The sequence below is a fragment of the Protopterus annectens genome, chromosome 3.part0 (genome assembly GCF_019279795.1).
Source record: "Protopterus annectens isolate FY-2018-M chromosome 3.part0, PAN1.0, whole genome shotgun sequence".
NCBI lineage: Eukaryota > Metazoa > Chordata > Ceratodontiformes > Protopteridae > Protopterus > Protopterus annectens.
The window spans coordinates 1,342,965,983-1,342,978,806 of NC_056731.1; the positions used below are offsets into that span (position 1 = coordinate 1,342,965,983).

Genomic DNA, 12,824 nt, shown 5'->3' on the forward strand with positions numbered 1-12,824 from the left:
AGAGATACTGACTTTCAGATTTTTACTAAGCAGATGCTCCTGATTTTTTTTTAATTTTGTAAATCTGTTAATCTCTGAAGTGAGCCAACTAGGCAAGGTTCTTCAAATTAATGACCCAACAGAAACTCCTCTAAGATCTTATACAGCTGCCACCCCTACCTTTGTCTTCCTGTTTTCAAAGACTTTTAACGACTTCAGCTCAATCGGGCATTAAAATACACTGGGTTATCTGGTCTACTGCATAGCTTCTTACTTTGTGAATCTTTCTCCCCATATTTTCATCTTAGTCCATATACAACATCCCTCAGGATACTAAAGGTCCTGTTCATATATGATGCCCCTTCAAAACAATTCTCCCTCCCAAGCTCTTCCCTAGAAAACAAATCTAATTTGTACTCTAGGTTTTTTATTCCCTTGAACATTTCTGGACACCTTCCAATAACCTGGCATACATCCTGAAGTATAATTTCCAGAAATGGTTGTGTAATTTAAATGAGGCCTCAACACCATGTTATACATATAAAGACATTATTCTGCTTCCCTGGAATCTACCTATTTGCCTATTTTATAATGTATTTTTTATGTACAAGCTACAAGCCTGCTATACTGAGCATAGTTTTTAACACTGGGCAAAACAACTAAAATGAAACACAGACTAACTTCATATGGTGACTATACAGAATACTTTAGTTTGCCCATTTCACTATCTAATGGAAAAAGCTGAGGATCCTACTAACCAGCAGCTTATGTCTTCTCATGTCTAGAGAAACACCATAAATTCATCTCAAGAATTCATGACTACGATTTTTGACCAAACAATCTTTTCAGGAAGGTATGTTTAGTTATTTACTATCCTTTTAAAGAATAAAAAATGCATTCTATGCAGTTTTGATTCTGTACCTGCCAAACCGCAAAGCTTCCCCCAGGTCAGACATTCTAACTTGTTTCATCTACTTGTGAATTTCACCCAGCATTAAGGAAACAGCAGTCTTGGTTGAGGTGACATTTAGATATTCATGAGGGTGCTTTGTGTAAATGTTGGCATCCCAGCAATGAGGACTTGTATTACGGACTGACCCTACCCAATGGGCTGGTGGTGGGTGGGCAATCTGCGTCACTGTGGAGGCTCCCAATGTCTTCCCTATGTGGGTGTATACTCTTCTGCATCCACTATAAAATCTACCTCTCATAGGAGGCTTGTTAATCCTACTTCCTCCCAAGGCACAGTATTTTCATGCCAGACAAACTATAAGGAGGCCTATGCAGAATGCAGGCTCCCCTCCCACCCTAGTAAAGACACCACCATCCTCCCCAGCCTGTGCCTTCAAGCATCAGAGTCACTAATCAAACTTGTACTGAAGTCAAGTCTTTGCCTCTCTATGCCACTAGCATTGGCTTTGTGGAAAATAATCCTTGTATACCATAGGCTGTCTTTATCTTCAGAATGTAACCTTCTGCTGTAATATGCCTCTATTACACTCATTTGGTAATAACTCCCCATCACATTTGCAACATCAAAAATGATTCCAAAACAGAAAAATATAAACAATGATTACCAGTCCAAAACAGCAAAATCCGACATCTATTGAAAGAAGATTAAGTGTTTTTGTAGAGGGGTGAGCACCCCCAAATTATGATGACACTATATGCTAACTTAAATATAACTGTGCTTTCAAGTATAGGAATACTCCATGTTACTGCAACTGTAGATTTAGTATGTGTTCTCCCTCATTCACTCTAACAGTCCTGACACTGAAAGGATCACACATATTGTCCCTGTTATTACAACAGGCACCCCCCCCTTATGGCGTATGGATTCCTATGAAGTATTTAAATGATTCCATCATATCATCCCACAACCATTTTCTTTGAAACTGCAAATTAAGTTCTTCTAATCTTTCTTTATACAATTCTGGTGAATATTATTTCCATGTTCATCTCCTAACAGATGCCATTTTCGTGTTATGATCTTAGAAAGATGAGGTCTCCAAACTTGAAAAAAAGTATTCTAGACATGACCTCACCAAATGTTTATAATAATTAATGGCTTGCTTTCTACTGGTGATGCTTTATGTTAAAATATCACAAAGATTTCCCTTGCAACTCTGTTGCCTTGCCTACTTTTACAGAATCTGAAACAACTATCATTTTCTCTTACAGCTGCAGAGTACTTTTCTGCATTACTGCTTCACACATGGACTCTGTATATATTCTGAATGTGATTTTAATTTGTCACATTTCAAACTCTTTCCTCCATCCTGCTAAGCCCCTCAGCCCTTCTCTTCATCCATCTTTCTTACATGCAGGTCATACTTCTCTCAAATTCCATATACACAACTGCATAACCTTGCCCTTCTTGGCATTAAGCCCCTGACACACACTCCCCTTTTATGTACTGCAATAGTATCCCAGTTGCTTGGATGTGCACAGACTGTATGTGGCCTCCCTTGTTCTATGAGCACTGGTTGAACGACTGAACTAACAGATGCCACATCTGCTGCAGTTTGCTTCCTCACTAATGAATGCATCTCCAGTTTTAACAAAAGAGCATCACACAAGTGCATCTGCCTGTTGCACCAATATGTACTCCACTGATCTCCATACTGTCCATTTTTCCTGGGACAGCCTACTATACCTGGTTTTGTGATCTGCATCTATATAGTTTTAAACACCAATGGCAGATTATTTTGAGGGTTGCTAATCACTATTGGTTTTACAGCATATCATTCAGTTGACTTTTCACAAAATCAAGGAATATTTTTTGAGCTTGGGTCAGTGGTTTAACTGTGCTTCTTTCAAGTACAGGTTAAGCGTAAAGACTGATTCAGAGTTGTTGCCAACAGTCTTTGGCAAGAAAGATGGTTTATCTTCATATACACCCTTTCATGATGAAAAGACAAATATAGTTTACACAACAGGGATCTGCAATTGTACACCCTCGACTTGAGGCAAGAGCAATGACAAAATTGGTGCTTTTTGAATAGGTTCACAAATTAGTACTAGGCTAACGGCCCATGTGGACCATGTTAAGCCTAGCCAATTATTCCATGCGGGAACCAAACCCTGCACCTTTTTTTCAGGTAAAACCTTAACCATTAGGTCAACCTCCCATTTTTAAAGGACTCCCTACTCTTTTAAATAGATGCTATGGGATGTTTTACATCCACATGAGCTATCACCAATTCAAGCAGATGAGGTCTTGGTTGAACATCTCATCAGAAAGCCGACACACTCAGGAGTGCAGCACCTCCCTTATTCTGCGGTGTCAGCATTCACTCTACCTAGTGTGGGGAAAGAACTCACAACCTTCTGCACCAAAGGCAAGTGTGTTACCTGTTGGCCCACTCATACAAGTTCATAAGTAAATACATTACTAGACTACCAGCCTGAAGACTTACAAGTCTAGCCAATAACCAGAAGTCAGAATCAAACTGAGTAGTTTGTATAAGAAGGTTTTGCATTTACTGTATCTACTGGTTCAAATGGAAAGCTCAAAATCTGGAATGACAAAAATATGTTTTTAGTAGTTTTATGGGAAGAAATCCTTTTAGAAAAGCTATATAACAGGGACTCTGCTGTTATATATAGACAGGTTAGAATACCTGTAGAAATTGGAGGGACATGAACTTAGACTGATTAATAAGACAACTGTTTAATCAAATAGATGTTTTAAACAAATCAGAAACTTTGTAGTAGGACAACTTAAAAACGATCAAGACATCACAAACCAGTAGCAAATCGATAACAAAATAAGATTTTCTTTTTGTATTTGGTCTCCCATGTTTCTTCAGGATATTAAATATTTGGATGGACAACTAACGACTGTTAGGAATCAAAATACTATCTTCCAAGCAGGCATGATTCTGAGTTTTTTTCACACACCCCCGGGGCCTGTCCAAAATCTCCTCTACCATCACCAAGGCAGACTGGCACTCTCACAGTCAGGGATAGGTGGTAGAGATTGGGCCAGCTTGTCAGTCATGTGGAGTAATCTACAATCTCTCCAGCAGAGTACACATCTCATGGCTCTTTCAAGCTAAGCCAGTGGTTACCACAAGGGGAAGTATGCCTCTTTCTGCTGAATTCCCCTTAGCACAGCAATAATTAAACAGTAAGTAGAACTTGTTCACTTGGACCAAACTCCTTGGGGTAGAACACCTAGCAGTCCTGCCAGGTGTCACCTATACGGTGAGCTAAAGCTGTCTCCATTTTCGAAAGATATTATTTGAGTCAGCAAAGGCCACTCACTCCCATTCTCCCCTGACAGCTCCTACAGGCATCTGAGCTGCTATTCAAACATAGGCTGCCCATGCTGTAGCCAGGGCTTTATCCCTCTATGCCACACAGCTATCCTAGGATTCTGAGCTTTGATACAGGAATGTAATAGCTAACCTTACTGATGTTAGTTAGGATGTGTAGAAGCAAGGGATACTGCACAAGAGTATCTGGCACACTAACAGAGGATATCATGGCTGCCTCAGGTAAACGTGAGCTATAAGGATTAGGTTTGGCCTTGCCATGTTTTTACCTTGAGTAATAGCTTTTGAATAAAAAGAAATGGAGGAATGGTATACATTAAGGTTTTTGTCCATACAAGAGAGAAAGTTTTCCAAACTATTTCACAAGAGAGCAAAATATGCTTCTTGATTGTTGTGGTGTGTGGCTAACAAATACATTTCTGGTAGATCCCTCATCTGTACAATGTCATGACAATATGTGTTAATATAGTTTCCATTTATTAGCCAAAATCACTGTCCTTCTTAAAGGATTTGATAAGTGATTCTGTAAATCTATAACATGAATCAAACTAAGTTGAAGGTTGTGTGTCAAGTCCATTCTCAAATCAAGACTGCTTCTTTGTACAGCCAGAAGTCTACGATTTCTCCCTGTTGATATGTCACATTAATGTTGTTTATTGTCAGTACTGATCTGAGGGTGTCTGTATTGAAAACTGTCTTGAAAAACCTATGAGGGCCAAGCAAACTGCTTTCATCCTCAGGCATATGTGAAGGCATCTCTCCTGTTAAAGATAGTTGCCCTGCACCTATGATTTGCTGAAATGAGCTCCCAAAGCACAATCCAAAGAATCTAATTGTAAATATACATTTTGGATGGATGAAACAATGTAATTGTAACGGATAAGCTTGCCTTATGACTAAACCATAGGAATTATTTCACAGACCTCAGAGTAGGAATAATTATCCTCAGTAGACCCATTAAATGTTTCCACAGACTTTTAAGGCAACACAGAGTTTTTTCTGTTGTTTAGCAATGCATGAGTTACTAGACGTATCAAGAGAACAGAACATATAAACCAAAGAACTTATAAAAACTTGGTGTGACAGGCTTGTAGCTGAGAGAAGTCTGCTGGTACTGTAAATCTCTGTGACAAAAAAGGAGAACTATGGCACACTAAATCTGAGTGAAGAAGTCATGAATAACTTCTTGTAATTTAGTGTTATTCTAAGAGACTGGAACAGGACAAATGAATAATTTACAGGTTCATAGTTAAATAGTAGGCCATCAGTTTGCACACTGTTGCAAGCCTAGCCAATAACCAATGGTCAGAACCAAAACCTGCATCCTGCAGCTTGTATGTGTGAGGTAAAGTTATTAACCATTATGGCACCCCTCACTCCGTTTATTAGCAATTCTCTTGCCTCTGTGACTGTCAAAGGAAAATGGTTACGCCTTCTGATATGCACAAAGTCTAAACTTTTGGTTAATACCATGGGGGTGCAGAGAGATGAGACAGTACTGCTGAAAACAGTTGAAGTAGCCTAAGTTATATGGAACGTACCTTGCCAAGGATCAAATGACTGGCCAGCTTCCAGAGCTTTGGGGCACCTTCCATGCACCTAACTGTTGTAGAGTTCAAGGAGAATGACAAATACAGTGGTTAGGGCAGAAAACCCTCAGAGCTTTCTTGCCTCAGTTCAAGGAAGGCAGGAGCCCTGCCAACTAAGTCTATGCATGGAGAAAGGGGAAGGAAAATATCCTCACCCTGGCATAAAATGCAACAAAAGGGAGGAAGATGAAGGGAAGATTTTCCTAATGCAACAGTGATCCATTCTAGCATCTACTGTTATAAGTTTACTTAAACAACTGTATTATTTTCATCATCAAATCACTGTTGCAGCAGCCTAACTATATAGGTTAAAGACCATAGCTTAATATGAAAGGGATTTCTGGTTAAAGGCTTATAGTGCATGCATATCTGAACTGCTTCTTACTGAAGTTGGTGCGCCTTGTTTGCTGTGGCATAGACTGGATTTGGGCCTGCTGGATCTAGCTTTGTTTGTGTAACTTGAGCACCAATCCAGGCATTCTCTAAAGTATTCAATTGTATTTATTACTGCTTGGTAGTAACTTGATTAAAGTGTAGCTATCATTCTAAGTCTTTTGGATGAAGCACTAGGGCTTCAGACCAGTTGTTTTACATTAGGAAGGTTTGTGGCATGCACTGTGGTGGCAGGACAGGTAGCTTTCATCCTTCTAAGTTGGGAACTGCTGATTGAGAGCCCAGTGTCTGTTATTCTTAAAGTGTATTAGTTCTGGTTTAAGCACTTGGGCTTCAGGCCAGTTATTTTACATTAAGAAGGTTCGTGGTCTGCACTCTTGTGGGAGAAGAGGCTGGACTTCTGAGCTGGGAATTTCTGGTTAAAGGTTTATAGTGCCTGAATATTTGAACTGTATCTTACTGAAATTGGTACACCTTGTTTGCTGTAGCATAGACTAGATCCAGGCCTGCTGAATCTAGCTTTGTTTATATGCTTGTTGTTTGTTTGCTTGTTATTTCCCTGGAACGCTAATTCCACCTAATACGCGGCTTCTCAGTGCTTCTGTGGATTACTAGTGATATCTGCATTGCTTACTGTACTTATTTCCTTCTTTCACTTGAAAGAAAGTTACCTGTAACACATTGCACTTAAGTTACCTGGCACTTGCTCACTAAAGCAATTATATAAGTCAGCACTAAAAATAAAAAAGCACTACACCCTCACTCCCCACTGGCCCTTGTTTTCAATTATAAAGGAATTCCCAATATTATTCTAGCATGTCCAAAGGTCAGTTGTCAATCTCCTCTCCGGTCCAGCTGGTGAATCTGGGAATCTTGAGGCAATATTACAAGTGCCTCATGTACACAGACAACCCTCTCCTCCTCCCAACAAATTCCAACACATGTGAGAGATGCAACCATATAGCCAAGCTGGAGGCTAAGCTCTCTCAACTCAGTACTGGCATAACCAGTCAGGAGGAGAAGGAAACCACACTCACTACAATTCCAGTCTCACATAGACCTACCACGACAGCAAACCAAACACATAATCACACAAAAACATACTCAGAGGCTCTAAATAAAGATCTGCCTAAGCAGCAGAGACCTCCAAAGCAGACACCCAAGCAACCGCTACCCCAAAACAAAACACGTGCAACACATATCTCACAAAGCCAGTGTGCCGAACAGTCACAGCCCTTAAGACTAAACAACACACCTGATACACTTGTAAAAGGTGACTCTATTGTCAGGCTCACCAGGCTGAACAAGGAGACGGTCACGGTGAGCAGCCTGTCGGGTGCTAGGATCCGCCACATAACACAAGCACTCCGGTCACTCCAAGGCAAGCACAAATATGACTCAGTCATTGCCCATGCTGGTGTGAATGACCTGAGACGTACCTCCCTGGACTACATGAAAAGAGACATAGAGGAGCTCTCAGAGCATGTAGCCCAGGCCGGTATGACCCTGACCTTGAGTAACATCTTACCCTCACCAAGAATGATGCCACAATATGAAGACAAGATGATCAATTTCAACAATTGGCTTAAGTACTGGTGTCATTCAAAGGGGATCCAATGCCTGTCAGCTTGGGATAATATGCTCGACAAGCCACGATGCTTCGCTAGGGACGGCTTGCACCTGTCACCCCTGGGCTTTCGGATATTGGCAAAGGCTCTTGCTACCCCCATAGTGCCTTTTTTAGGCAAGGCTCAAAAGACAAACCCACCTCCATAGGTATCACAAGGGATAAGGAACTAAGAGTAATGCTACTCAATGCCAGAAGTCTAAACCTCAAGATGCACGCACTCGAAACTCTCCTTAGCATGGAGAACATCAATATCTGCGCAGTAGCAGAAACCTGGTTCAGGGCTCCCGAGAGCACCCCAGCACTACCAGGTTATACCTCATACCATGCTTTTCGGCCCCAAAACTTGGACCGAACCACAAAAGGAGGGGGAGTATCGATATTCATCAAAGATACCCACACCTTCAGGTTGGTGGCAAAGCACGAAGCATCAGAGACTATCCATGTGCAACTAACAGTGGGTAAAACTGCCTTCCAGTTTATAGCCTGCTACAGACCATCCTCCCAAACCCAGGAACCCCACTCGGCCTTCCTGACAACACTGGAAAATATGAAGGTCTCTCCAAACACCATTATATTGGGCGACTTCAACTACCCAAACACAGACTGGGAGCATTACTCTAGCTCCAACACCCTAGCCCAAAGGTTCCTAGAATTTATAAACTCAAATGCTATGGAACAACTCGTTACCACTCCCACAAGAGGGGAAAACATACTGGACCTGATCATCACCAACATGGGGACTCTATGCTCCAGACCAGAAGTGTATCCCTCACCGGTAAGATCAGACCATAAACTAATCTCACTGGATATTCACATCCTGACCCCACCCCCTGCCCAGAAAACCACAGTGAAAAACTTCTCTAAAGCAAATTTCACACTCCTCAAAACCGAAGTGGAATCCTTCAAAGCCCCGGCCTGTGGAAAATACGGCCCAGACCGCAGAATCCTTTATAAATGCATTCTATGAACACCTTCAGGAATGCATGGATCATGCAAACCCAAATAAAACCAAGACCCAATCCTCCAAAGGCAGACGTCCTGTCTGGTGGACCCCAGCCATAAACAAACTATACAATAGAAGGAGGAAGCTACTAAATGATAGAGCAAAATCCCAAAAGGGAAGGCATCACTGATCAGTATTAGCAAAAACTAGGGCACTCATAAAATTGTCTAAGGCCAGCTTCGAGAGAAAAATTGCACAGGACACTAAGGATAATCACAAGGCTTTCTTTAGTTATGTTAGGAACCTGGGTGGTAATTCCCAGATATGCTCAGAATTAGCCCAAAATGACAAAAAATACACCAAACCTACAGACATTGTCAACATCCTAGCTGACAACTTCTCCCCCCGTCCCCACCAAAAGGGCAAATATCTATCCCAGCAGAGTGCTGCCCCCCTGACATCTCAGATGCTCATGTAAGAGCCGCCCTCTCCAAAGCAAAAAACACAGCATCAATGGGACCAGACGGTGTCCTGGGCTGCATCCTACATGAACTCCAAGAAGAGCTAAACCCAAACATAAAACTACTGTTCAATCTCAGCCTTACTACAGGATATGTGCCCAAAGAGTGGCGTACAGCAACAGTGGTCCCTCTCCATAAAGGTGGTGCCGCAACGGATCCTGGAAACTATTGCCCCATAAGCCTGACTAGCTTGGTCTGCAAAGCTATGGAAAGGATCATCATGGACCTCATAAATAAAGATATTGGGGACCTACAGACACTGGATCCTACCCAGTTCGGCTTTGTTAAGGGCAGATCCTGCCTCTTAAACCTGGTTGATTTCTTTGAAACAGTCACCAAGGCCATTGACGAGGGGAAGGTGGTCCACACAGCCTACCTGGACCTCGCAAAAGCCTTCGATACAATACCCCACTTGGGCATTATAGATAAGCTCACCAGCTTAAATATAAACCCCTATGTCACTAGATGGACTGCAAACTGGCTCAAGGACAGAACCCACATGGTTAGAATTGCTGGAGCCATGTCAGACTCCAAACCAGTTACAAGTGGTGTCCCACAAGTCTCAGTCCTGGGACCTTTCTTGTTCGGTATATATTTCTCGGAGGTACAGGCCCACACGGAAGGACTGTGGCTGACCAAGTTCACAGATGACTGCAAATTGGGCGCCATAATCGACTCTCCAGCCGACACAAGCATCCTCCTAAAGGGCCTCATAGAAACAGACAACTGGTGCCAGAGCCATGGCCTCAAGCTAAATGCCAAAAAGTGTATAGTCATCCCCTTTGGCAAAAACAAAGAGCCCACAAATTACTACATAGGTGGTAATCCATTAAGTACAGAAGAAGTAATTAGGGACCTGGGGACCCAAGTTGATAGCAATCTCTCATTTGATAACCACGTGGCCAAAGTGGTTAGAAAACATTTTATATAGCCCACTTAATCATGAAGGGATTCACATCTAGATGAGGGAGGTCATCGTGCCTCTTTACTCATCCCTCATCAGGCCCATAATTGAGTACAATGCCCCTTTTGGGATGTACCTTACCAGATACCTGCAGCAACTGGAAAGACCCCAAAAGTACCTCACCAAGAGGATCAAAGGGCTCAAACAGATGCCATATGCTGCCCGGTTAAAGAAACTCCAGCTCTACTCAGTGGCATACTGCCTGTTTAGAGGCGATCTGTGCCTGATGTATAAAGCCATGTCCAACCCGGAATTAATGGACATGCTGCACCTCAGAAAATCCAAATCTCATCAAGCTACGCGCTCAAGAGACTTGAACCTCAGCACTAAAATAAATAGGACATGCTGGAGGGACAGATTCATAACCCAGAGGCTCCCTTCACTCTGGAATAAAATCCCAGTCCAGGTTAGGCAGAGTCCCTCATTGACTCTATTCAAGAGGAATCTTGATGAGTGGATGGGAGATCGTAGGTTTACCCCGGGTATCACTTCTGTGTCACGGTTACACAGAGGCACAGTATACTAACCTCGAAAAAGGGCATAGCAAAATAAATTTAAAATGGGTGGCGAAAGCCAAACACATTCTGGCTAGGCTTATAAATGCCCTAGGGCAGATAGCCTAGTATGAACCTATGAACCTATGAAGTGAATCAGAAGTCAGCAGCCCATAGAGAACAGTCCTTGCAAAGCCAGCTCTGGACCTAAAGAATAAATCTAGTTTGTAGTGCTTGGTAAAGCTGTGCACAGATGACCAAGTTTCTGCCTTTAGAATATTTCTAGAGTCCACCTCTTTCCAAAAAGTCACAGAAGCAGCCAAAGCTCTGGTAAGAGTGGGCCCTGACTTTGCCTGGGAGAGTCTAGTCACAGTAACAAAAAGAACTAGCATGAGATAACCATTTCGAAATTGTCTGTTACGACACTAACTGTCCTTTTTTTCTTATCTTCATATTAAGTAAACACCTGATTAAAATTCCTGATGGTATTTGTCCTGCCAATATAGTATCGGAGTTGCATGTACACATCCAGAGTGTGTAGAATATTCTCTCTCTCCTTATTTTGGTTCTGCAAAGAAAAAAGGGAGATGAATAGCTTGGCTCCAGCTAAACTCAAACCATTTTATGAATAAAGGAAGGATTTATTCTCAAAGTTACCCTGTCTTTATGAAAGATGAGATAGCTGAGTCACCTTAAGAGCGTATAACTCGAATACTTTTCATGCAAAGGTCAGTGGGAGACCACCTGGATGCATACGGGGACTGTTATTTGGCATCTACTTCTTGAAAGTAAAGGCTAATTTCAAGGGCATTTGGACGACCAAGTTCACAGATGACTGCAAACTGGGTGCCATTGCAGATTTCCCCCATGACACAAACATCTTACAAGAGAGTCTAACAAAGCCAAATAAGTGGTGTCAAAGTCACAAATTAAAACTCAATGTCAAAAAATGCATTATAGTGCCTTTTGAGAAAACTGCCACTGAGGATAATTACTCTATTGATAAGACATCCCTAAGAGCTGACCCATTAGTCAGGGATCTAGGAACATATGTAGACAGCAATCTGGCCTTTGATCAACATGTGGCCAAGATAATCAGAAAATCATTCTATGTCGCCCAACTTAAGGGTATACCATCCAGATCCAACAAAGTCATAGTGTAATTTAATTCAGCCTTTATCAGAGCCATTATTTACTATAATGTCCCCTTCGACATGTACTATGCAACAGCTGGAACTCCCACAAAGGTTTCGTACCAGGAGAATCCAGGCTATAAACACACTGTCCTATATGGATTGCCTTAAAGTCCTGTCTCTATACTCAGTCTCTTACAGGTTACTGAGAAGCGATCTATGCTTAGCAAACAAAGCACCCTTGGATCTAGATCTGATGGACCTTTTGCACATCTGCAAAACAAACAGTAACAGAACCAATAGATCCCAGGATTTAAATTTTGTTTCTGAAATAAGTAAGACATGTTGATGAGACACGTGTGTCTCAGATGATTCCCATGCTCTGGAACAGTCTCTCCCCATCCATGTGAAGCAGAGTCCATCCCTAACCCTATTTAAGCATAACCTTGACCAATGGATGGGAAATTGGAAATTCATTCTGGGTCTGGCATCCATGTCTCCGATGCACAGAAGCAAACAGTAATGCCCAAACTAACCTGCCCCCCCCCCCCCAGCACACACAGTCTCTAGAAACTTCCTATCATATCCCCTTTCTTAATTAACACCCATGATACATAGGGACACACGTGAGTTGGATTGCAAGATGAGAATTATAAAGGCCCTGGTGGCTGATAGCCTAGTATATACCTATGAACCTATTTGTGCAGGTCTGCCCAGGTCCTGCCCAGCTTGTCTGCAACAACAGTTTAATCTGATGGGATGCAAGTAGACTGCAGGAACAAGACTGTGCTGAGGTGCCATTTCCCAGGCTATCACAGCTACTCTTGCAAAGCGGGTAGGGTCTGGTTCCCCTGTTTCTCTACCATATCACAGTGGTGTTTTCTGTGATTATTAACAG

The 12,824-nt window shown here is 42.1% G+C and overlaps 1 protein-coding gene across 1 annotated transcript in view; it reads right to left on the minus strand.

Moving 5' to 3' along the window:
* Positions 1-12,824, minus strand: part of TRAPPC8 (trafficking protein particle complex subunit 8) — a 3,178,250-nt gene that overhangs the window by 102,432 nt on the left and 3,062,994 nt on the right. The gene's annotated exons all lie outside the window — the stretch shown is intronic.